The sequence below is a fragment of the Microcaecilia unicolor genome, chromosome 4 (genome assembly GCF_901765095.1).
Source record: "Microcaecilia unicolor chromosome 4, aMicUni1.1, whole genome shotgun sequence".
NCBI classification, from domain to species: domain Eukaryota; kingdom Metazoa; phylum Chordata; class Amphibia; order Gymnophiona; family Siphonopidae; genus Microcaecilia; species Microcaecilia unicolor.
The window spans coordinates 141,759,465-141,786,922 of NC_044034.1; the positions used below are offsets into that span (position 1 = coordinate 141,759,465).

Below are 27,458 nucleotides of genomic sequence, written 5' to 3' on the forward strand. Positions count from 1 at the left end.
CCTAATTACAGCTATGTCATGCAAGGTTCCGCTTTAGGAGTTACGGACCAAGAAAGAGATCTGGGAGTCATCGTGGATAGGACGTTGAAATCTTCAGCTCAATGTGCTGTGGCGGCTAAGAAGGCGAACAGAATGTTGAGTATTATTAGAAAAGGGATGGAAAACAAGCATGAGGATGTTATAATGCCCTTATATCGCTCCATGGTGCGACTGCACCTGGAGTATTGTGTTCAGTTCTGGTCGCCTCATCTCAAAAAAGATATAAATGAATTGGAGAAGGTGCAGAGAAAGGTGACAAAAATGATAAAAGGTATGGGACAACTACCCTATGAGGAGAGGTTAAGACGGCTAGGACTCTCTAGCCTGGAGAAAAGGCGGCTGAGGGGCGATATGATAGAGCTCTACAAAATAATGAGTGGGGTAGAGCGTACAGATGTGAAGTGTTTGTTTACACTTTCTAACAATAATAGAACCAGGGGACACAAGATGAAATTAGAATGTGGTAGGTTTAAAACAAATCGGAGAAAGTTTTTCTTTACTCAGCGCGTAGTTAGACTCTGGAACTCATTGCCGGAGAAGGTAGTGACGGCAGCTGGCCTTGCTGAGTTTAAAGGGAGTCTGGACAGATTCCTGAAGGAAAAGTCCATTGATCATTATTAAATTTGGGGTTTTTGCCAGGTTCTTGGGGCCTGGATTGGCCGCTGTCGGAGACAGAGTGCTGGGCTTGATGGACCTTTGGTCTTTTCCCAGCATGGCAGTGCTTATGTGCTTATATGTATATTTCTGACCTACATTCCTTTATAAAACAGCCTCCTACCAGGTGCTCCATCTGCATAACCTGTTAATGAGCAGGAATCGGGAGTGGACAGCTCTTTGTGCATAATACACAGACCCTTCCCACGTGCTGTCACTGGTGTAGATAATACCAGTGCACTTCCTGCCTCGTAGTACTTAGGAAGTGGTAAAAGCATCCGTTCTAACTCTGAACACAGTTACCAAATTGTAAAGTAATTTTCTGTGTCATAAACTTATGTAAATGTCCTGGGAAGACCCCCAACAGTTCTCACATAGGCTTTGAACTTTTACCGTGAGGTAACTGCAAACCTTTACTGCATTTTATTAAAACAGCTCCTTAGGCATGTAAGAGTAGCTTAATGGTCACCGCAGTGGCTGAGAACCAGGAGAACTGGGTTCAATTCTCACTGCAACTCCCTGTGACTCTGGCAAGTCACTTAACCCTCCATTGCACCAGGTACATGTATATGATGTGTAAACTGTGGTACATCAAATCCCATTCCCTTTCCCCTAGTGTGCGTGAAAGCTGTGAGTGCTATAATGAGGAAGGAAACATCCTCTCATAAGCAATTTTCAACTATTTATCAGCTTTAACTTTTCTAAATCTCAGCTATGGATTATGCAATATGACCTTATTCCATATGCAGATTTGCCTTTTGATACTACTGTCGGCCAAAGACAGAATTAGACAATATCTTGTAAGGTGTTCTTTGCTATGCTTGGTAGAAGAACACCTAAAATGATCTGAATATTAAATATAAATAGATGTTTTGTATCTGAATCACATAAATTTACACAAAAGAGACTTCCTACTGAGACTACATTAATATTTTCAATTCTATTGCATTATTTTGTTGTATTTCATTTCAGGCATTTCTATTCCACTTTTACCAACTCCATTCAGAGCAGATGATAATAATGATAGATAAAATACAAATTCAGCAAATTACAAATTATGCAGTGCTTAACTCATATTCATGTAAAACATTTCACATCAGTGAACTTTACAAATAATAAATAGGTTCTAGAATACATCATAAGAAGACATCAGTCCATGGCGATACTATAATTACTTCATGCAACTACTAAAACCTCATAAACTGGGAAAACCTTCCTCCAAACAGAGTTAACATTCTTTGAAAGAGAAGTTTTTAATCAATTCCTAAACACTAAGGGATCAATATTCAAAACGATTTAACCAACCAGAAATGGCTGCTGGCCAATTAAATCACCTGTTTGGGGCTAACTGCTAGTTTTCACAGCACATAAGTGGTTAGTACCACTAAAAGTAACCGGTTAGTGCCGAATTGAAAATCGGCTATTGTGGGGGCATTCTGGGGGCAGAGTCACCAGTTGGCCGGTTAACTGGCCAGGTTAACTGCATAAATAGGACAACATACAAGTCAATCCTATCTTATGCGGTAACCCGTAGCCGGTTAAGTTCTGAATATCGCACCTAACCGGCTATGCGTTAGCTGGCTCTGGAAACCCGGAAATTCAATGCCAGTGCCTGTTCATGGCCTGGCATTGAATTTCTGGGTTTAACGCCAGCAGCAGTCAGCAAAACACTGAATACCACTGGCTGGATATCAAGCCCTAAATAATTTCCCCTGCTTAATATGGTCAAGATCAGAGTTCCATTCAGTAGCTGCATTAAACTTAAATATCCTCTCTAAAGTTCTCTTAAAATGGAGTCTGTTTGCCACTGGATAGGCCGCCTGAGCAGAATTCCCTATTTGAGTTATCAGACACCACCGACTTAAATATATATGGGGCAATTCTATAACTTGGTGCCAAGATGGAGGCACCACTATGAGGCGTGCTTAGTGCCAGCTTCAGGGGTGCGCCTGAGCCATTATAGAGTTACTAGTCAAAGCTGTGTTGCTGTGCCAAACAATCTCCCCCCATGTGTATGCTTCCTCGCAGGTACGTGTTAAGTGACATTGGCATGTACATTGTAGAACAGCATTTAGCACATGCTCAAAACTGGCACTTCTTGGCACCTGTGATGCGTGTTAGTTCCATTATTCTATTACATGTATGTGCATGTGACGACTTGCCCGGTTATAGAATTTCCCTTATGTATTGGAGCACAATCATGCTTAATTTTAAAAAACAGACACAATAATTTATAAATAACTCTACTCTGAACTGGCAACCAAAGTAATGAAATAAAAGCAGGGAAACCCTGTCTCTAATATTTCCCTTCAGATTCTACTTTGCTGCCATATTTTGCAGCCCTTGTATTCTTGCTTGCAGTTTTTGACAGGTAATCCCAAATCTAAATATTGCAGTAATGCTGCTGGGACTGAATTAAAACCTGCACTAGTATCCTCGAGTGCTGCTCTGATGGGCATGTTTTTATCTGCTTCAAATGCATAATTTGAAGAACACTTGCCTTACTACACTTGAAACCTGATGATAATACCCGTGGAATAGTAATGCAACCCAAAGAAACTTTATTTCGGCATTTAACTTAACACAGTGGGCATGCATCCAAACTTCTAGTACAGAGAAGGAACTAAGAATAATAGTAAATAAAATTAGGGAGAGAAGGCAAGCCCAAAGCACTCCACAACTCATTTTCTGAGTTTTACCTTTCAGGTTCTATTTTCTAAAAACTCCTTAAACTAATGGATTCGTAGCATGGAATGGTGCTACTAACTGGGTTTCTGCTACTCACCTGGATTGGCCACTGCTGGAGAAGCAGGATACTGTGCTAGGTGGACCATTGATCTGACCCAGTATGGCTATTCCTATGTTATGTTCAATTAAGAACCACTCTAGTTTTAACTCTCTTAATCTTAGCTACAGCAGCTCATGATCCATCAGGTCAAATGCTGCAGATCCAGCTGCATTAAAATGACCTGCTTTCCTTTCTCAAGAAGTAGAATCTAACTCAATCATCAGAGCAGACAGTAGGGTTTCTGTATCATATGAATGCTGAAAATTTGACTATAAATATGCTGCAAATTATATGTATTTAGAAACTGACTTAATTGAAAAGCTGCTATTACTCCTAATAGCTTTGCTGATTAAAGGCTTGTTATGGGTCTGTAACTAGATGGCAGGCCTAAATAAGTTTGGCCTTTGGGGATTGGAATCAGATTTTATATTGCCAATAATATAGTGCAATAATATTTTTACTGAAAATTGGTTACAAATAATGCCAGTCACAGTACAATTTCCACACAAGAGATTAGCAGGAATCCAAAGTGCATTTTTTTTTTTTTTACAAATCTCCTTAACAATTTTTGTAAATCAGCCAACCCCACCAGAGCAAATTGATCAGCAAGACAATCTTCCATCAGCCCCAATTCAGAGACACCATTTGTCTCTCTTGATTCAAACACAAAAAGCACAACTGGGCCTTTAAGACTGAGACAACAGGAGTCCTTTATTAGTGAATGACCCGACACGGGCCATGTTTCGGCGTAAACAACGCCTGCCTCAGGGGTCTAATAATAAAATATATAGTAATGAAAACATGAAATTAAAAAAAATAATAAAAACAATATTAAACACATATAATATGAGCATACAAAGCATCACCATGGGAGGTCTGCATAAAGGAAACATATTTAGACAGTATATGTAAATATCTATATCTATATATATCTATATCTATCTATGAATCTATCTATCTATCTATCTATCTATATATATATATATGAAACATACATTAAGAAGACATCTATAAAATGGGTAAAATTATACAGGAACAACAATCATTATGAACCAACCATATATATGTGTGTGTAAATAAACATCCATATCTACTAATAATAAATAATAAATCAACAAATAGGGCTGAATTAGGATTACTGTACCATGTTTGATAGAACAAACAAAGAAATAAACATATAACTATAATAAAAGTAAAATCAGTTCGTACAAACTTAAAATATATTCCAAAATAATTACTTAAAATGTTTTTTATATATATATATGTACTTGAAGAAAATGTATATCCAGATTTCATGAATTGAAAAATATAACAACCAAATAATGGATAAAGACATTCAGAGCATCAATCATCATAAATCTATTATATTGAAAAAAGAAAAAATAGAGGGTGTTCTTACCGAAATGTGATTGTAAGGTATGTAAAAATGATGAATTTCAAATCCTATGGAGAGAAGGGAAATATCAACGGAAGCTGAAGGGAAATCTACTAAGTGCGGTGTTTTTGTCATGTAGAATGTCAAGTCTTAATAAAAGGTGAGTTCTTATATTAACAATATTGTGATTATCGATAAATATGCTATCCACGCTTATGTGCTTGAAACAGGAAACAGAGTTGTCACGTCTCAAAACGAAAATCCACATATACTCCGTATAACTATATGGGAAGAAACATAATGTTATTGTGTAATTTAGTTATAGTAAATAGCAGAGCTGGAGTCTCAAGGACTAATCGAGTGCACAACGTTCGCAATCTAATTGAAGCAAAAATAGCTGTTGTTAAAGTGTTATCACAGTAAGATTTAAGGTTCAATTAGATATATTGTCTGACGTGTTATACACCTAAAGCATGACAATTCCTAGTCCACCAGCAATTTAACTAATATAGATAGGGACGCCGTCAGTGCGTTGTCTAAACATTATTAATGCACATGTTGTCCATCTACTACTTACCTCAAAATAAAGAGAATATGGTTTTAGATGAACGTCGTCTGTCACAGAAGACGATACCTTAGTAAATCTCCTGTAGTAACGTCGTCGGTCACACGGGATAAACACCAAAAGAAGCGGGGCTGCTTCACACTTGTCTTTTAAATGGAAATAATGGCGCCAAAAAAATGATCATGTAAGAGTAAAAACATGATGACTTTTTCGTCCTTAATTAGAGCGGTCTCTAGACGGACATATTGGTAGGCGGCATAGCTTATAAAAACTACAATGTAGTGACTGATATATGAATAACATGTGATTAAAAATAGAAAAGTGAAGGGAAATTGCATATATATGTATCTCGATGATAAAGACTTTGTAATGAACCCCAGTAGAACTCTATATATACAGAATGAGGAGTCTGTTTGAAGCCTAGTATAATCTCTCAAAAGACAATAATAGCGTTTATGGTTTTTAACAGCAGTAAAATATAGTAAACAGATGACCTGAGACACAATAAAAATAAAGATAAAATGAAGTAATAAATAATAAACATATTTAAATTGATTATATGTTACCAGTTTTTATACATTCAACATATGTTTATTATTTATTATTTAATTTTATCTTTAGCAGGTGAAGGGGAATTCTATCATCTAGGCAGCCCATGTGCACTCAGATACCTAGAATAGTAACACGTACATGTACTCACCAGCCAGTGGCAGTCAGCACTTTTTAAGCTCTAACTGTTGCTGGCTGAAGGTTAGACTCTGATAGTCGATGCTGGGCCACGTCTGGCCACCAGTATTCAGCTAGACATTAGTACCCCTCTGATTGTGATCCCCCCCTCTCGACTCCCCCAAAGATCGGTCCCCCTTGCCCCCCAAGAGAAGCCCCCCTCCTATGCCCCAATAAGCACGCCTCCTGGGCCTACCTTAGCATCCTTGATGGTCTGGGGGGTAGGCTGGGCAGGAGCGAATCCCAATTACTCCTATCCATACTGACTCAGAATATCCCAAATGGACATCCATCTCACATGTATTTTCGATCAGGAAATACATTAAGATTTCCTGTTAAAAAATGCATAAGATGGACATCCATGTGCTGGAGACACTCAGTATGAACATCCAAATTATGGAGGGGGGAAACGAGGGACATGGGTGTCTGTATGCAATTAAATGAGTGCTTGCCACTCAATTTCCCTATTTAGGCCACTAGGGGCCACTGTTCGCCATCGGTAAATAAACTCCTGTTCTTTACTGAGGAGAATTCGAGAAACATCACCCCCCAAAGGTAGATAAATTTGTAAAAGTACAACAAATTTTAAATCTTTAATATCATGTTGATCTTGCAACCAATGGTCTACAAGCGGTGCCTCGCGTTTGCTATTTCTCAGATTACTTAAATGCTCCCCAATCCTTTGTTTAATATGTCTATTAGTTTGCCCTGTGTATCATTTGGTACAAGGGCACACTATATCATAAACAACTTGTGAAGAGTTGCAGTCCGTAGAGCTGTTTAGAAAAAAGGTTTGCTTGCACTCATTTAATTGAAAATTTCCTGCGGTTGAAAAAAACAGATGACAACCTATATATAATCTGTGCATGTGTGGGCGTTCTTTAGCAGGTTTTGGACCGGGCAGGGTGGTATTTCTCCCTGGTTATGCTGAACAGTGAGTAACAAAGCCACCCACCCTGCCCCTCAACCCATCCACCCCAAGATGGACACTTCATAAATAACTTTCCCAAATACACTACTTATCACAAATTAACTCCACCCATATTACAACTGTCTCTGAAAAGAAAACCCCTCATTATCACAGGAATCCCCAGTCTTCTACTCACCAGCTAAGGATTACTGCTCTAATAACAAGGATCTCAGCTAACATATCCATAGGCTGCTATTCTCACTATATCACACCTGTTCATACCCATTTCAACCAATCAGGATGACTTTTATTCTCTGTAATAATTGTGGTACGTTAGTTTCAAGACCAATTATCTGGAGACAAGGCTTGTCCTATCTGTCTGCAGCTCACTAGATTAAAACACGAGCTCAGTAAAGTAAAACAGGAACTAGATGCACTTAAAGCAGCATCTAGGACCGCACAATATCATACTGCACAGAATCATACCAAATTATCACCACTACCACAAAGGATAAAACCACGTAAGAATAGATGGATCACGGTAGGCTCAGGCAGACTTCGTTATGTGACAAGAAAGCATCCGACCTCACAAGTGTTGCCCCTACAAAATTCTTTTACTCCATTACAGCACTGTGATGTTCTTGAAAACAGAATGGAAGCCAAAGAAAAAACAATAAAAGTGGAACAAAAAGATATGAAGGTACCCAAAGAGAAAAGAAACCCCCAAATCACTAATGTTGAAACACATACCAGGAAATGTAGATGGAAAGCGATGACCACAAATGCTCACAGTCTAAGCAATAAAGTTCATGACCTTCAGGCCCTGATGTTGGAGGCAGACTTGGATGTTGTTGCAATCACAGAGACGTGGCTCAATGGTTCCCATGAATGGGATGCAAACATACCAGGCTATAATCTATTTAGGAAGGATAGAGAGGGTCGTAAAGGTGGAGGAGTAGCTCTGTATGTGAGGAATGATATCACAGCGACTGAAATGACAGGGACCTGGGGAAAGGAAGAAGCGATATGGATCACCTTAAAAAGAGAGGATAGAACCTCTGTCCACGTGGGTGTTCTCTACAGACCCCCGACACAATTAGAGGAACTAGATAAAGATCTGATTGCAGATATTCAAAAATTAGGAAAGAAAAAAGAGGTTCTGTTGATGGGAGATTTCAATCTGCCAGATGTAGATTGGAAGATTCCGTCTGCGAAATCGGAAAGAAGTAGAGAGATAGTGGATGCTTTACAAAGTGCTCTGCTCAGACAAATGGTGACGGAACCCACGAGAGAGGGAGCGACGCTGGATCTGGTGCTCACAAATGGGGATAGTGTATCAAATGTCCGAGTGGGTGCCCACCTGGGCAGCAGTGACCATCAAACGGTTTGGTTCGATATGACAGCTGAAGTGGAGGGTGGCCACTCAAAACTCAAAGTCTTAGATTTCAAGCGTGCCGATTTTAGTAAAATGGGGGAATACCTGAGGAAGGAGCTGATGGGCTGGGAGAACGAACAAGAAGTGGAAGGACAGTGGTCCAGGCTGAAAGAAGCTATAAATAGAGCCACAAGCATTTATGTAAGGAAAGTAAATAAAAGCAAGAGAAAAAGGAAACCGATATGGTTCTCCAAGCAAGTGGCTGAGAAAATAAAGGCTAAAGAGTTGGTGTTCCTGAAATACACCAAAACTCAAGAAGCCGAACACAGAGAGGAATACCGGAGGAAACTGAAAGAAGCCAAGAGAGAGATACGTCTGGCGAAAGCCCAAGCGGAAGAAAAAATGGCTAGAAATGTAAGGAGGGGTGACAAAAATTTCTTCAGGTATATTAGTGAAAGGAGGAAGACAAATAAGGGAATTGTGAGACTAAAAGATACTGCGAACCGCTATGTAGATAATGATGAAGAAAAAGCAAATTTGCTAAATAGATACTTTTGTTCTGTATTCACAGAAGAAAATCCTGGAGAAGGACCACGATGGACTGGCAAAAGTGCAAATGAAAATGGAGTAGATATAGCACTGTTCATGGAAGAGAGTGTGTATAAACAACTTGAAAAGCTAAAGGTGGACAAAGCCGTGGGACCGGACGGGATCCACCCAAGGATATTAAAGGAGCTCAGAGAGGTTCTGGCGGGTCCTCTTAAAGATTTGTTTAATAAATCATTGGAAACGGGAGAGGTTCCATGGGATTGGAGAATGGCGGATGTGGTCCCTCTTCACAAAAGTGGTGATAGGGAAGAAGCTGGAAACTACAGGCCGGTAAGCCTCACTTCGATTATTGGAAAAGTAATGGAAGCAATGCTGAAGGAAAGGATAGTGAATTTCCTGGAAGCCAATAAGTTGCAAGATCCGAGACAACATGGTTTTACCAAAGGGAAATCGTGCCAAACGATTCTCATTGAATTCTTTGACTGGGTGACTGGAGAATTAAATCAGGGATGTGATATAGACGTAATCTACCTAGATTTCAGCAAAGCTTTTGACACGGTTCCCCACAGGAGGCTCTTGAATAAACTTGACAGGCTGAAGATAGGACCTGAAGTGGTGAACTGGATTAGGAACTGGTTGACGGACAGACGCCAGAGGGTGGTGGTAAATGGAATTTGCTCGGAGGAGGGAAAGGTGAGTAGTGGAGTGCCTCAGGGATCGGTGCTAGGACCGATTCTGTTCAATATATTTGTGAGTGACATTGCTGAAGGGTTAGAAGGTAAAGTTTGCCTTTTTGCGGATGATACTAAGATTTGTAACAGAGTGGACACCTGGGAGGGAGTGGAAAACATGAAAAAAGGATCTGCGGAAGCTAGAAGAATGGTCTAAGGTTTGGCAATTAAAATTCAATGTGAAGAAATGCAAAGTGATGCACTTAGGGAGTAGAAATCCATGGGAGACGTATGTGTTAGGCGGGGAGAGTCTGATAGGTACCGTTGGGGAGAGGGATCTTGGGGTGATAGTATCTGAGGATCTGAAGGTGACAAAACAGTGTGACAAGGTGGTGGCCGTAAGTAGAAGGTTGCTAGGCTGTATAGAGAGGCGAGTGACCAGCAGAAGAAAAGAGGTTTTAATGCCCCTGCATAAGTTGTTGGTGAGGCCCCACCTGGAGTATTGTGTTCAGTTCTGGAGGCCGTATCTTCCTAAGGATGTAAAAAGAATTGAAGCGGTGCAAAGAAAAGCTACGAGAATGGTACAGAATTTGCGTTCCAAGACGTATGAGGAGAGACTTGCTGACCTGAACGTGTATACCCTGGAGGAAAGGAGAAACAGGGGTGATATGATACAGACGTTCAAATATCTGAAAGGTATTAATCCGCAAACGAACCTTTTCCAGAGATGGGAAGGTGGTCGAACTAGAGGACATGAATTGAGGTTGCAGGGGGGCAGACTCAGGAGTAATGTCAGGAAGTATTTTTTCACGGAGAGGGTGGTGGATACGTGGAATGCCCTTCCGCGGGAGGTGATGGAGATGAAAATGGTAATAGAATTCAAACATGCTTGGGATAAACATAAAGGAATCCTGTTCCGAGGGAATGGATCCTCAGAAGCTTAGCTGAGATTAGGTGGCAGAGCCGGTGGTGGGAGGCGGGGCTGGTGGTTGGGAGGCGAGGATATTGCTGGGCAGACTTATATGGTCTGTCCCAGAACCGGTGGTTGGGAGGCAGGGATAGTGCTGGGCAGACTTATACGGTCTGTGCCCTGAAAATGACAGATACAAATCAAGGTGAGGTATGCACAAAACATAGCACATATGAGTTTATCTTGTTGGGCAGACTGGATGGACCATGCAGGTCTTTTTCTGCCGTCATCTACTATGGTACTATGTTTTTAATCAATTTTGCTGAATCTATGAATATTGTCATATTTTTGAGTATTTTAACTTCGCATATTTTTCTATCTTTTATATATTGTGTAGTGTTTGTTTTTTATATGCTACGGGAACTAGGAACCCTAAGTAGCTGATACATATTTTTAATTAACAGAGTATCAGTTTTTTGGATAAACAATATTGCTCCTTTATTTAGCATTATGATTAGGATGGAGGCAGGGTGTGCAATGATGTAAGTGTGGTGTTTATACACATTTTGAACCGCCAGGTCACTGTAATACACCAAAAAAACTGAGCACAAACCAACATTATATATAAGTATATTCTATATTTTACACATTTATTTTTCATTTTTTGTTTTTCAAAAATTATTATTATTTTTTTTGTGATACCAATATATCTTCATTGTGGTTTCTGTAACAGTCTATCAATTAAATTTTAACTGCCAGACCCTCGACCATTCTTCTAACGTTCGGAGATCCTTTCTCATCATTTCTACCCCCTCCAGGGTATCCACTCTATTGGCTATTTTTGTGTCATCAGCAAAAAGGCACACCTTTCTTTCCAACCCTTCAGCAATATCTCCCACAAATATATTAAACAGAATAGGCCCCAGCACCGACCCCTGAGTTACTCCACTGCTCACCTTCCTTTCCTCCGAGCGGATTCCATTTACCACCACCCTCTGCCTGTCGGTCAACCAGTTTCTTATCCAGTTCACCACTTTCGGTCCTAAGTTCAACCCTTTCAGCTTATTCATGAGTCTTCTGTGGTGGGGACCGTATCAAAGGCTTTGCTGAAGTCCAAGTAGATTACATCTAGTGCACATCCCTCATCCAGTTCTTTGCTCACCCAGTCAAAAAAGTCAATAAGATTCGTTTGGCAGTATTTTCCTTTGGTAAAGCCATGTTGCCTCGGGTCCTGTAACCTGTCGGCTTCTAGAAAGTTAACTATCCTTTCTTTCAGCAGCGACTCCATTATTTTTCCTACCACCGACATGAGACTTACCGGTCTGTAGTTTCCCACTTCTTCCCTGTCTCCACTTTTGTGAAGAGGGACCACATCCACTCGTCTCCAATCTCGTGGAACCTCTCCCGTCTCTAAAGATCTATTAAATAAATCTTTAAGAGGTCCCGCCAGGACCTCTCTGAGCTCCTTCAGTATCCTGGGATGTATCCCATCCGGCCCCATAGCTTTGTCCACCTTCAGATTCTCCAGCTGTTTATAAATTCTTTCTTCCATAAACAGCGCAGTATCCACTCCATTCACAGATGTTCCCTCGGCAGCCAACCGCGGTCCTTCTCCAGGATTTTCCTCCGTGAACACTGAAGAGAAATAATTGTTTAGCATGTTCGCTTTATCTTCATCACTCTCCACATAGCCATTCTCATTATCTTTCAGTCTCGCAATTCCATTCCTCTCTCTCCATTCCTCTCCAAGATCTCTAATTTCTGATGGGTCTTTAATCAGCATACCTTGCTCTTCTTTTAAAGCTTTTAAATCTTTTTCAAATATTAGTGCCTGTTTCTCATGCTGAGCCAAAAGCTCTTCATGCCAAGTTACCTGGGACTGCGGAGAATCTTTCCCTCATTGAAAATGTTACAATTTAACAAGCAAGGGGTCTTTCATTTCCCCAATGGCTTTCCATCTTTTCTCCAATGTGATCTTCTCCAGGCATGAGTGAGAATTCTTACTGCTATGTTTTGGACCAAGATGAAGAAGTGACTGTGTAAGACCAGAATAAACGCTGTTGCAATAATTCAGACGGGAGAGGAAGAAGGCATTTAATAATGTCACCTGTGATGACTGATCAAGAAAAGGATATACTGCATGGAATTCCCTAAGTGCTAAGAGGTTCTTACTAATGCTGCCACCTGTGGTTTAAAAGTTAGACCTTGGTCAATAGTGATGCCTAAATATTTGAAATGTGGGACCAATTTTCATGGGTGTCCAATGGATCAGTGTTGTTAGAGAAGGGGATTGTATACTCCCTGTAATCCAGGAAGCTGTTGTGTTACATAGTAACATAGTAGATGACGGCAGAAACAGACCTGCATGGTCCATCCAGTCTGCCCAACAAGATAAACTCATATGTGCTACTTTTTGTGTATACCTTACCTTGATTTGTACCTGTCCTTTTCAGGGCACAGACCGTATAAGTCTGCCCAGCACTATCCCCGCCTCCCAACCACTATCCCCGCCTCCCACCACCGGTTCTGGCACAGACCGTATAAGTCTGCCCAGCACTATTGTTTGAATTCCGTTACCGTTTTCATTTCCACCACCTCCCGCAGGAGGGCATTCCAAGCATCCACTACTCTCTCCGTGAAAAAATACTTCCTGACATTTTTCTTGAGTCTGCCCCCCTTCAATCTCATTTCATGTCCTCTCGTTCTACCGCCTTCGCATCTCCGGAAAAGGAAAAGAAGCTGTTGTGTTAGAAGAGTTAAGGATTAGATGATTTCTTTGAAGTCATGTTGAGATTTCTTCAAGTCTTACCTGAAAGTATGAGAGGTCTGGGAAAAGAGAGTCAGCATAATGAACCAGCAAAATATCATCAGCATTATAAAATGCATTGATGATATGATTCTGGATGTTAGAAAAATATTGAATAGTAGTGGAGCTGCCTGGTAGCGCTATATAAGTGTTAAGTAGTAGTATTGTAGTTGATGAACAGAGGATTGTGACTGGGGAGAAGAATCAGAAAGTCCGCAGTAGTCTTGCAGTATTACTGCTAGAGTTCAGTTTTTCATATAAGACCTATGCAGAGCACTTCACTTCCTTGTTCCTGCTGGCCATTTCTCTCTCTATGCATCCAAGCATGCTTCTGGCCTTTGCCTTCACTTTTTCTAAATGTCTGGCCAACTTAAGATAATCAGCTATGATCACACCCAAGTTTTAGTCTTCTTTCATACCCAAAAGTACTTTACCTTCTATATTTTATTTAATTTAGGCAAGTTCAAAGCAGAGAACAATCTCTGTCCCTAGAAGGCTAAAAATATCAGTTTTTGTGCCAGAGGCAATGGAGAATTAACTGACTTGCCCAGGGTCACAAGGAGCTGCAGTGGGAATTGAACCCAGCATAGCGAGATTAAAGCCTGCTGCGCTAACCAGTAGGCCAGGCCTCCATGCCATGTACACAGCTTCAATTGCCTTCAGGCATGCAGGTTTCTTATACATTCAGGTACTGTGGGTATTTTTTTGTTCCTGGAGGGCTCACAGTTTAATAAAAAAAAAAATTCTAAAAGAGCTGAATTGAATTTGAACCTGTGTTCATTGGTTTTCATGCCACCACACAAACCGTTAGGCTACTCCTCAGATGCCCATATTTCCTGAAGCTGTCATACAGCCTGATATTCCTTGCCACTTTCACATTCGGTAGAGGGAGGGGGTCAGCAACCACTGGGATATTAGGGAAGTGACTTGCCTTAATTCCCCCCCCCCCCCCGCTACCAGTGAACAGCTGCTTATTTATCCATTCTTTATCTTAGATATGCCAAGTACCAGGTCTACTTAACAATGTCCATCCTTTTACACATAGAGTTCCCTACCCCTTCAGAGGTCAGAGATGGATGTCCGTATTTTGGTGCCTTCCTAGTCCTACTCAAAACATTCCCAGACCATACCTCCTTGCTATATGGATATACTGCAATTTTAGATGTCCATATCCTGGCTTTGCCGGTTTTTAGATGTCCAAAATAAGAATAGACCTTCTAAAATAACCATCATAATGACGTGATACCAACGAACATTGTGATAATACACACAAACAGATAATAGAGTTTATGTGCTGAAATATTAATGAGGTTTCATAGCAATCAGAACCATCGTATTTGCTTTCCATATGTGTGAGAATTGTATGCGTTGTATAGACTTTTCACCCATGCCTTTTTTTTAACTGTCAGATCTAGGTTTCCCCCCATGTTTAAGCATCTCTTTTCATACAGACTGCTCATTTACCACCCAAATTCTGTAAAACTGTCACGTCTATGCTGAGTTTTCTGTGGAGACTTAAGAAATAAGATGTGTAGGATTTCTGTTTCTCTTCAAAAAAGTGATTTTTTTTTTTCAACATATGTGTATGTAAGCTTTCTTTTGTGACTGGGGCTGATTAGGTCAGATAAAGTTTGAAGAAAAAGTCTTTCGGCTCTGAGGCTTCCATGTTTCCACATGGATGCCTCCATACACAAACAGATTAAATTATGGCTAGACCTATTAATGCACACAAAAGGTCAAGTTTTGTCTTTTTATCCCTATTCAGAATTCCTTTTCCAAATGGGGAAAAAAAAGCATTTGCAGAGAAAAAGACTCTTGATAAGGCATTATGCTCATCTTTTTCACCAACACAACCATCTGTGAGTTCAAGGAATTCTGATTATTGAAAGAACTTCAGAAGTAATGTATTATCTAAATCATTAATGGGGGGGGGGGGGGGGGGGGGAGTTCTTGAAGGATGACAGCTTCCATTTTATTTTTATAGAAGCAAAACTGCTTCAGTTTAAATAATTGTGCCTTTTTTTTTTGACCAAACATAAATTATCTATGGATTGAAACAGACAAATCTCTGTCATGGTAAACATCTCCAATAGTGCTGTCAAAGGGGAAGCTGAAGGCTTAATGATTTCCCGCGCAAGCACCTTATTACTTCATACACCTATTCTTATAGCTAGTACTCCGGTCACTTTTTACTCAACTATCAAGATTCTAGGTGTCATATTTGATGAGACCCTGAACTTTCAGCTATACATTTCCTCCATTTTCAAATGCTGGTTTTCATGATTAAAATGATGTATTCAGTTCTTTACAAAATCAGCTCTTCATATGAACCCTCAACTATTGCAATAGCCTCTTACATGGTGTCAAAGTGACCAATCTCTGATGACTGCAATGTATGTACGATATATGGTAATAAAACTGATCACTATCTCATGCAAATATGACTGTTACATCTCTCTTCAGAGACTGACCAAATTTCGGGTTCAGTTACAGTTCCAAAATCAACCCCAAATTATTATTATTATTTATTATTTGCTGCATTTGTATCCCACATTTTCCCACCTCTTTGCAGGCTCAATGTGGCTTACATTATGCCCTAATGGCGATCGCCATTTCCGGAATGAGAAGTACAGAATATTATTGCAATTAAAGTACAGAAAATATAACGTAAATTAGAAGTAAATAGATATACAATTCATTTCAGGTATTTGAGATCAAAGGTAATGTCAAAAATTTAGGAGTTACTATGAGATGCGAACCTCTTCCCTGAAGAAGGATTACGAAACCTGGCCATGTCGGCGGAGGTTTGACTCGGTTGAAAAATCACTGCCAAAGTTAAGTAATTTCAATATGCATCTCAAAAGTTAAAGTTATAAGTTAGTACCTTTCCAGATTGTGACTATTAAGGACTACTACTTTTATTTTAAAAAAAAAGCTTAAAAAAGGAAAAAACTATAAAGAAAAATCATTTAAGAGCTACGGGTTGATCAATGAAGATTTGTACAGCGCCATGAATGCATGGGACTTTGTTCCCAAATGGTTATGCTGTCAGCTACTCTGAAGATCCCCGTTAAGAAAGTAACTAAGTTAGCGTGAAGATTTAAAAGTGATGTGCTTTTGGACTGTGTATATGATAAGAATTGGGATTGTTGGGACAGAATTAAGTGGATCTTAGATTTAAGTCCCCACATCAGTAAGGTACGGTCTTTTCAAATAGAACAACAAATTATCAGCACTAATTGGCATTAATTTGAATTTACATGCACTATTTGCTAAGTGTATTCTGTAACGTGGTGTATGTAAATTCTGTCGCATAGTTGAAAAGGGGGCGTGGCCATGGGCATGAAATGGAGGGTCATGGGCGTATCTAAAATCTATGCGTGTTGTTATAGAATACACCTGCTCTGAGCCTAATTTAGATGTTGGGATTTATACCAGGTTTTACTTGGCATAATTAGCCGTGACTACATTTAGCCGCATGGACTGCCGTTCAGCATATTCTATAAACTGTGTGGAAATTTAGGCTTATTCTATAAAGTACGTCTAAATTAAGATTACACTTAAGCGAATTTCATTTTGGTGCTGAATTTTTAGGTGTGATTTATAGAATCTAGTCCTTAACAGCACTGAAGTTCAAATAACAGAGATATAATACAATGTCAGCATAACATTAATGAAACATCTAATAAACACACATTAGAACATTCAAATAATATAGCTACAATACTAATGATTTTCTACAATACAGCTTACCATATAGCTGAGGGGCCAAGTGCAGATATCTAGATAGGGACAAGATGTGTGGTACAGAGTCAGTTGGGATAAATAAATGGGTGGCTAAACTAAAGGCAAGTTCTTTGTACATTTAATCAAGATATAAAGAAGTGGTCTAAGTTACAGGGTGTGTTGTAATTTAGTCCAGGTGCAGAATGAGTGTAGAATTATTTCTTCACAAAAAAGGATTGTGAACATAGTAAGGGAATACTGAATTGGACTTTGAGCAGGTGAGTTGTATGTTCAGAGGATCCTTACTTTTGGAAAAGAAAGAAGTAAGATCCATAATTTTTCAACCGGAAGGGTAAATGGGGAGATCTAATGATTCTGATAATGTTTAGCTGTCATCATGTTCTCTGTTTTTGTGTTTATACTAGAATTCTACAACTTTCATAGGTTTAACTGTGCCATACAAATGTTTTACTGGACAATGTTTAAGCATTTATGTTTATTTATTTATATCCCGCCTTATACCCAAGGCAGGTAACAACGCAACAATCTGATTCCAACTTTAAAAATAAAATTGCATATCAGTCATGGAAGAAATTTTATATTGTGGAGTGATCATCTCATCTTCCCTTTCTCTTTCCCTTTGGGAATTCCTTGCATTTAATTCACTTTTGTTACCAAGGGGCCCTTTTACTAAACTGCGCTAAAATGAGGCCCGTGCTTTTTTTTTAGCGTATGGGTTTCCTGTGCACTGAGGCCACTTTTAGTGCGGCTGTAAAATGGCCGTAATTTCTTTTTTTCCTTTAATGACCACTCACTAATTTCCTAATTAGCGCATGGCTATTAGTGCAGGAGCCCTTTCCGCCACCTATTTTGTAGGTGGTATGGGCTCCTGTGCTAATCTCGCGCTAATTGGTCAGCGCATGCTAGTGCCCACGTGCTAACCAATTAGTGCAGCTACTGTCCGCCTCCAAAAACACCCCTGAGCTAAAAAAAACAACATCTATTTTTAGCACATGGGAAGTGCACCAATTCCAAAACTATCACGGGATGCCTGAGCGCGCCATACAGTAGTTCTTTTTTATCCTGCAGTGAGCATGTGCTAGTGCTTTCTGCAGCTTAGTAAAAGGAAACCTACATGTAAATGTTTTACATGTGTAAATGATGGCAGATAAAAACTAGTGTGGTCTATCCAATCTGCCTAGTAAAATGGTTAGGATTTTAACTTCCTCCTACACCTTTGTTTAAGAGCGTCACTATTGTTCCATGCAGGGTAGTGCCCACCCTCATGCCTTGTATGAAGTGCAAAAGGTCATTTTACTTTTGTGTGGAGAAGAAATGCTCTATATGTTTATTCCATCCTCTTGCTTTTTGGGGACCCTTAATATTTATCCCATACATTTTTGAATGCTATCAATATTTTTGTTTTCACCACCTCTAAAGAGAAGGCAATGCATTCTAGGAATCTACCATCTTGCCTTTGAAAAAATATTTCATGATGTTTCTTTTCACCTTCATTTATTGTCCTCTAGTTCAACACTTTCTTCTTCTTTGAAAAGATTAGCTTATTCATTAATAACTTTCAGTTATTTAAATTTCTGTGTCATCTCTCCCCATCCCTCCTCTGTTCTACGGTACACTGTACATATTTTGGTCAAATTATTTTTCACATTTCTTGCGCAGACCCTGTTCCATTTTGATTACTTTTCTCTTGGCCACTTACTTTCTCTTTATGGGGTCCTTTTACTAAGCTTTTCGTTTCGATAATACGGTCGGAGCCGGCCAAATCTCAGCATTTGGACTGGCCTTAGAGATCGCCGCCATTGTTTTTTTGCCAATAATGGAAACTAATGGCGGCCATCTCAAACCCGGCCAAATCCAAGCCATTTGGTCGTGGGAGGAGCCAGCATTTGTAGTGCACTGGGCACCCTAGGGGGCACTGCAGTGGACTTCATAAATTGATCCCAGGGGCATAGCTCCCTTACCTTGTGTGCTGAGCCCCCCAAAACCCACTCCCCACAACTGTACACCACTACCACAGCCCTTAGGGATGAAGGGGGGGCATCTAGATGTGGGTACAGTGGGTTTGTGGTGGGTTTTGGACGGCTCCCATTTTCTACCACAAGTGTAACAGGTAGGAGGGGGGTGGGCCTGGATCCGCCTGCCTGAAGTGCACTGCAGTACCCAATAAAACTGCTCCAGGGACCTGCGTAGTGCTGTGATGGAGCTGGGTATGATATTTGAGGCTGGCATAGAGGCTGGCAAAAAAATGTTTTAACATTTTTTTTTGGGTGGGAGGAGGTTGGTGACCACTGGGGGAGTAAGGGGAGGTCATCCCCGATTCCCTCCAGTGGTCATCTGGTCAGTTCAGGCACCTTTTCAAGGCTTGGTCGTGAACAAAAAAGGACCAAGTAAAGTCGGCCAAATGCATGTCAGAGTCAGCCTTCTTTTTTTCATTATCGGCCGAGGCTGGCCATCTCTTAACCACGCCCCCGTCCCACCTTCTGTACACTGCCGACACGCACCCTTGAACTTTGGCTGGCCCTGCGACGGAAAGCAGTTGAAGCTGGCCATCTCCCGATTTGTGTCGGAAGATGGCCACCCTTCGCCTTTGAAAATAAGCAGGATAGTAACATAGTAAATGACGGCAGATAAAGACCTGAACGGTCTATTCAGTCTGCCCAACAAGATAACTCATTTTACATGGTATGTAATACTTTATATGTATATCTGAGTTTGATTTCTCCCTGCCTTTCTCAGGGCACAGATCGCAGAAGTCTGCCCTGCACCGGTTTTATTCTCCAAATGCCGGTGTTGCCACCCATGTCCGCTAAGATTCCATAAATCCATTCCTTCTAAACAGGATTCCTTTGTGTTTATCCCAAGCATGTTTGAATTCTATTACCATTTTCATCTCCATCACCTCCCGCGGAAGGGCATTCCACGTATCCACCACCCTCTCCGTGAAAAAATACTTCCTGACATTACTCCTGAGTCTGCCCCCCTGCAACCTCAATTCATGTCCTCTAGTTCGACCACCTTCCCATCTCTGGAAAAGGTTCAAATGCGGATTAATACCTTTCAAATATTTGAACGTCTGTATCATGTCACCCCTGTTTCTCCTTTCCTCTAAGGTATACACGTTCAGGTCGGCAAGTCTCTCATACGGTTTGCAACGCAAATCCCATACCATGTTCGTAGCTTTTCTTTGCACCGCTTTCAGTCTTTTTACATCTTTAGCCAGATACGGCCTCCAAAACTGAACACAATACTCCAAGTGGGGCCTCACTAGTGACTTGTAGAGGGGCATCAACACCTCCATTCTTCTGCCGGTTATACCCTGCTTTAAGCAGCCTAGCATCCTTCTAGCCACAGCCGTTGCCTCGTTACATTGTTTCTTCACCTTCATATCCTCCGACACCAACACTCCAAGGTCTCTCTCCTGTATAGAGCTTGCTCTCCCCTCCTATTTGGTATCTCTCTTTTGGGTTTCTACACCCCAAATGCATCACTCAGCACTTCTTGGCATTAAATTTTAACTGATGTTATCAATTAGAAACCTTTATACAATTTCCCTTATTTTTTTTTGTTTTATATATATATGCTCTTTTATTTAATTGCTACGTAATACAGCCAACCAAGGCTATCCCTAGGTAGCTTTAAACTTAAAAGTGAACAGTGCTCAGTTGAAGACGCAAAGTTCTGCGAAACACAGCTTGTGTCATGTTCCACACCAGGATTTATATATTCCCCTGAAGACACAAAGTTCTGCGAAACACAGCTTGTGTCGGGAAGACATAACAGGACAGAAGACATGATAGGAGAGTGATATATGGACTCCAGAACACAAGAAAGATTGGAGTGATTTTAAAGAACACAAACACACCAGCATGGATACCGTTCACCTCGAACAATACTTTATATCATGCTAAAGACAACAGTGACCCGGCTCCCCATTTTTCAGATAAGTGCAATTGCAGTTTATGTATATGAACAAGTATAAACATGTATAAATAACCTTTATCATAGTGAAATTTGGAGGTAGGGAGGGTCGCAGTGCAATGATGTAAGGCTGATCATTCGGGGTGACTGGTAAGCACTGTTCACTTTTAAGTTTAAAGTTACTTAGGGATAGCCTTGGTTGGCTGTATTACGTAGCAATTAAATAAAAGAGCATATATATAAAACAAAAAAAAATAAGGGAAATTGTACAAAGGTTTCTATTTGATAACATCAGTTTTGAATATACGGAACCGGAAGAAGATAAGATACCCCAGGTGTAAATAAATTTTAACTGCCAGACCCTCGACCATTCTTCTAACTTTCAGAGATCCCTTCTCATCATTTCTGCTCCCTCCAGGGTATGCCCTCTATTGGCTATCTTCATATCATCCTCAAAAAGGCAAACCTTTCCTTCCAGCAAGCACCTCCCTGAGCTCCCTCAGTATCCTGGGATGTATCCCATCTGGCCCCATAGCTTTGTCCACCTTCAAATTCTCCAGCTGTTTATAAACTCTTTCTTCTGTAAACAGTGTAGTATCCACTCCATTCCGAAATATTCCTTCAGCAGCCAACCACAGTCCTTCTCCAGGATTTTCCTCCATGAACACTAAAGAGAAGTAATTGTTTAGCACATTTGCTTTATCCTCCTCACTTTCCACATAACCATTCTCATTATCTTTCAGTCTCGCAATTCCATTCCTATCTTTTCTCCTCTCTCCAATATATCTGAAAAAGGTCTCGTCACCTCTCTTTACATCTTTAGCCATTTTTTCTTCCACTTGTGCTTTCGCTAGCTGTATTTCCCTCTTTGCTTCTTTGAGTTTAATCCGATAATCTTTTCCGTGATCCTCTCATTGCATTCTTTTGCATTTCTTGAAGAAAGCCTCTTTTGCTCTTATTTTTTCAGCTACTTGGTTGGGCAAGTTAAGAAGTTCCCCCTTTATAGAATTCCCAGAGCAATTAGAAAAGCCTGGTCAAAAAGCAGGCCCCTTAAGTATAATGCTCAAGAGCAGGGAAGGAACACCTACAAATGGGAACTCATAAAGGAACGTGAGGATTTTTTGCCCTGGGGAGGAGTAGGAGGATCAATCCAGTTTACTCTCCACCAATAAGAAACCCAGACAGAAGGGTCCAATCAGAGAAATGTGAAGAGGTAGAACCTTTATGGGCCAGGAGAGGAAGAGACAGTGGCATACCTGGGGTATTTGACACCCGGGGCCGATCATTTTTTAACACCCCCCCCCCAATTCAGTAATATACATACTGAGAATACAAAATACAACAAATATCATCCAGGACCTACAAAGCAATTCTACCATATCTTAAGCAGTAACTTCTACGAGTCACACAAGAGTGTACCTAGGAAAAGGCAGCATCTTAAACATTGCAGTGAGCAGTAGAATATCAAACATCTATTGTAAAACTAAACCAGCAAGAATAGCACAGATCGTCGATCCTGCATAGTCAATGCCAACAGAAAACCATGTCTTTTTCACAGACACAGATACATCCTAATCCACTATAGAATAAGTAACCACAAACTGGTTTTAATCATTGTGAACGCTAAGACCTGCTAGTGAGCATTAGCAGTATAGCACATTTTTAAATAAAATATAAGCAATATAAATATTTAGACAAAAATTAAACTGAACTCCAAGAAGGCAGAGTCTGCATACAATGCAACACCACAGAAACAGTGATAGTGATGTATGTCCCCTAGTACTGTGCAAAATATAAAGATAGCAGATGTAAATTTGAAAAAACTAGCAAATACTAATCCCCACTTTACAAATTAGCAAATAAAAATAAAACAAATAAGGAAAACAAGACAATACCATTTTATTGGACTAATACATTTAGCATTCAGAGGCCAAAACCTCCTTCCTCAGGTCAATACCGTATACTGCTATTACAGTATCCTGCCCTGACCTGAGTAAGGGGGTTTTGGTCTCTGAACGTTAGTCAAAATGTATTAAAATTAGTCCAATAAAAAATTACCTTTATTTCCATTTTCTATTTATAAACATGTATTAACACAGCTACAATAGTACTTTAATCTAAAGCAGAAAAAAATAAAAAGATATTTTATTTACCTTTGCTGTCACAGGTTTCTGCTTTCCTCATCTTCTCTTCACTCTCTCCCTTCCATCCACCATCTGCCTCTTCCATCCAGTGTCTGCCTTCTTTCTCTCTCTGCCCCTTCAATACAGTGTCTGGCTTCTCTCTTTCTGCCCCTCCATCCAGCATCTGCCCTCTTTCCCTTCCATCCAGTGTCTGCCACCTCTTTCCCTTCCATCCAGTGTGTGCTCTCTCTGTCTCTGCCCATTCCATCCACTGTATGCCCCTGTCTGTCCTCTCTCCCCGCCTTCCAACCATTGTATGCCCTCTCTCTTGCTTCCATCCTGGATCTGCCCTCTTTGTCTCTGCCCTTCCATCCTCTGCCATTTCTCTGTCTTCCATCCAGGGTCTGCCCTTTCTCTCTCTGCCCAATCCATCCACTATCTGCCCTTTCTCTCTCATCCATCCATGGTCTGCCATCTCACCCTCTCCCTTCCATCCAGGATCTCGCCTCTCTCTGTTTCTGCCCCTTCCATCTGCCCTTCCTATCCCTTCCATCCAGAATGTGCCCTTTCTTTCCCTGCCCCTTCCATCTACCATGTGCCCTTTCTCTCACATCCATCCAGGGTCTGCTCTCCCTCTTTCTCCCTTCCATCCAGGATATGTCCTCCCCCCCCCCCCTGTCTATCCACCATCTGTCCATTCCATTCAGGGTGTTCCCTCTCTACCTCTGTTTCTCTCTCTGCCCCTTTCATCCACCATCTGCCCTTTCTCTCCCTTCCATCTAGGGTCTGCCCGCTTCCCTCTCTCCCCCTCTCTCTGCCCCATCTTCCATCCACCATCTGCCCTCTCTATCTCTGCCCTTTCTTTAATCCACTGTCACAGTCTGCCCTCTCCCTTGTCTGCCCTCTATCCTTTTTACTGGATCCATTTGCCCCTCCCCCACCCCGATGCTGCTGCTCCTCCCGCTTCAAACTATCATCAGAAAAAAAATAATAAACCAAGATCGCGGGGCCCTACCTGCTTGTGGCTGCCGACTGTGCTCCAGAACTGGAAGTGACGTCAGAGCGGCGGGATCGGCAGCCACGGGTAGTTTAGACCCTTCAATCTTCCTGCTTCTTCTTACCGCTACACTACCGCTGCTAGTCTGCTGGGTGAGAAGCAGGCAGTGGCGGTGGTGACACACAGGGCTAGAGGCTGCTGCAGGAAGGCGCGGAACCGTCGGCAACTCCGGCCAGAGGAGATGGAGAGGCAATAGCGGCAGCAATTTGGCAGGGGATGGAGCAGAAGAAAGGCGTGCCGCACGGAACCACCCAGAAGAGAGACAGGGTCGACGGGCCAAATAGAGCAGTGAGAGCAGAGCACCCCCTGCTGACTTGCACCCGGGGCGGACCGCCACCACCGCCCCCCCCCCCCTTGGTACACCACTGGGAAGAGATGAAGCTTCCAGAGGATACTGAGATGGTGTGGGACATTCAAGAAGAAGAACCAATGGATACTACTGAATGGGCTAGCCAAGAGGACATGGAGATTGACCCTTTTTGGAACTTAATGTAAGTTTTTCTATCTTTGTTTTTCTTTTTCTTTTGAAGAAAGGCCAGACAAGGAGGTAACTGGCTGATGAAGCAAGTGGGCAGTGGTCTTCCTCCCTTTTCCCTGCTTGTGCTCCTTGGGCAGGAAAAGGGTTTTTGAAAAAAGGAAATTTGGACTTTGTGATTTAAATTTTGCCTCTTTTGTTCTGAAAGCGATTAAGCTGAAGGAAGCGCTGGATGCTTCTTTTTTTTTTTTTTTAATCTTAAGCACCTGGATGAAAACTGTTTGAGGAGAGATGTTACTGAATTTGCTTAAGCTGGGAGAGAGCCTATTTTGCATATGTCATTCCGTTGCACTGTTTTATCTATTGAAAATACTTGTGGGAATTTTGCATTTTTGTTTCCTTTTGGGTAAGGATATAACAGAGAACTATAAGAAACTGCTGCGAGTCATAATAATTCTTTTATTTCCACTTCACCCTGCGTGTATGAGTAGCCAGGAAGACAGACCTGAAACCCTTGGTGAACTGTTGTGAGATGACTTCCTTTTGGAGAACCTAGATTGTTGAATAGCTCTGGGCCTTTCAGAAAGTAGTGGTGGATGAAAGTCCAGTGGACTAAAAAAGCCTTCCAACCTGGTCCCTAAATGTTCTGGAAGAGCTAGTGTGAACAATATTTTATTAAACTTTATGCATTTTGTAGATGAAAAATATACAATCAAGTAGATATAATTACACTGAGATCCACATCGCCCAGTCTGGCATTTGCCATAGTAAAAAAGAGAGCTTTGTGGAGTGAGTCCACGCTCCACCATGCATGTGCGAGTGCCTTCCTGCCCGTCGAGCAAACGTGGACTCCTCCTCAGTTCTCATTTTCCGAGTGAGGAGAAGGTATTTTTATTTTTTCTTGTCTTCTCCTCACTCTCCTGGTTTTTGAGAGCTATTTTTGTGCCTTCTGGCTATTTTTATACCATCTTCTCATTTGGTTCCTAGTATTGGAGCCCTTTTTACCCTTCCTTTAATTTCTTTAAAATCATTTTGCCCGGTTTTGTTTTATTATTTTTTTCTGTCGTCATTGGGCCAATTTTAGGCCCTGACTTTGGCCGGGTCTCTCCCTTTATTTTTCTCCGTGCCTTGCCCCTTTTTCAGGAACCATCGAGTCATTTAATTTAACCAATGAATTTTTTCCATCCATGTCCATGAGGATTTCCAGTGGCTTCAAGCGCTGTACCTGTTGCAATTGGACTATCTTAGGAAAAAACACCCATTCTTGGTGTCTGCAGTGTCTTACATAGTAACATAGTAAACATAGTAGAAGATGGCAGAAAAAGACCTGCATGGTCCATCCAGTCTGCCCAACAAGATAAACTCATATGTGTATACCTTACCTTGATTTATACCTGCCTTTTTCAGGGCACAGACCGTACAAGTCTGCCCAGCAGTATTTCCCGCCTCCCAACCACCAGTCCCGCCTCCCATCACCGGCTCTGGCACAGACCGTATAAGTCTGCCCTCCACTATCCTCGCCTCCCAACCACCAATCTCTCTTCCCCCACCTGCTCCGCCACCCAATTTCGGCTAAGCTTCTGAGGATCCATTCCTACTGCACAGGATTCCTTTATGCATATCACACGCCTGTTTGAATTCCGTTACCGTTTTCATCTCCACCATCTCCCGCGGTAGGGCATTCCAAGCATCCACCACCCTCTCCGTGAAAAAATACTTCCTGACATCTTTTTTGAGTCTGCCCCCCTTCAATCTCATTTCATGTCCTCTCGTTCTACCGCCTTCCCATCTCCGGAAAAGATTTTTTGCGGATTAATACCTTTCAAGTATTTGAACGTCTGTATCATATCACCCCTGTTCCTCCTTTCCTCCAGGGTATACATGTTCAGGTCAGCAAGTGTTTGCTCATACGTCTTGGAACGCAAATCCCATACCATTCTCGTAGCTTTGCTTTGCACCGCTTCCATTTTTTAAACATCCTTCGCAAGGTACGGCCTCCAAAACTGAACATAATACTCCAGGTGGGGCCTCACCAACGACTTGTACAGGGGCATCAACACTTCCTTTCTTCTGCTGATCACACCTCTCTCTATACAGCCTAGCAACCTTCTCGCTACGGTCACCTCCTTGTCACACTGTTTCGTCGCCTTCAGATCCTCGGATACTATCACCCCAAGATCCCTCTCCCCCTCAGTACCTATCAGACTCTCACCGCCTAACACATAAGTCTCTCGTGGGTTTCTACTCCCTAAATGCATCACTTTGCATTTCTTCACATTGAATTTTAATTGCCAAACCTTAGACCATTCTTCTAGCTTCCTCAGATCCCTTTTCATGCTTTCCACTCCCTCCCGGGTGTCCACTCTGTTGCAAATCTTAGTATCATCCGCAAATAGGCAAACTTTACCTTCTAACCCTTTGGCAATGTCACTCGCAAATATATTGAACAGAATCGGCCCCAGCACCGATCCCTGATGCACTCCACTACTCACCTTTCCCTCCTCCGAGTGAACTCCATTTACCACCACCCTCTGTCATCTGTCCGTCAACCAGTTCCTAATCCAGTTCACCACTTCGGGACCTATCTTCAACCCATCTAGTTTATTTAAGAGCCTCCTGTGGGGAACCGTGTCAAAAGCTTTGCTAAAAATCTTGGGTCCAACCATAGCCCTCCTAACTATGTTCTCTGTCTTCACATGAAGAAGAGGGCCCAGGTTTCCTGAAAGGCTCAACGAGACAGGATTTTTGGAGCCAAGTCTGGTTCCTCGAC

General features: G+C 41.4%; 1 protein-coding gene across 2 annotated transcripts in view; it reads left to right on the plus strand.

The window, feature by feature from the left end:
• Positions 1 to 27,458, plus strand: part of DCDC1 (doublecortin domain containing 1) — a 556,169-nt gene that overhangs the window by 288,618 nt on the left and 240,093 nt on the right. The gene's annotated exons all lie outside the window — the stretch shown is intronic.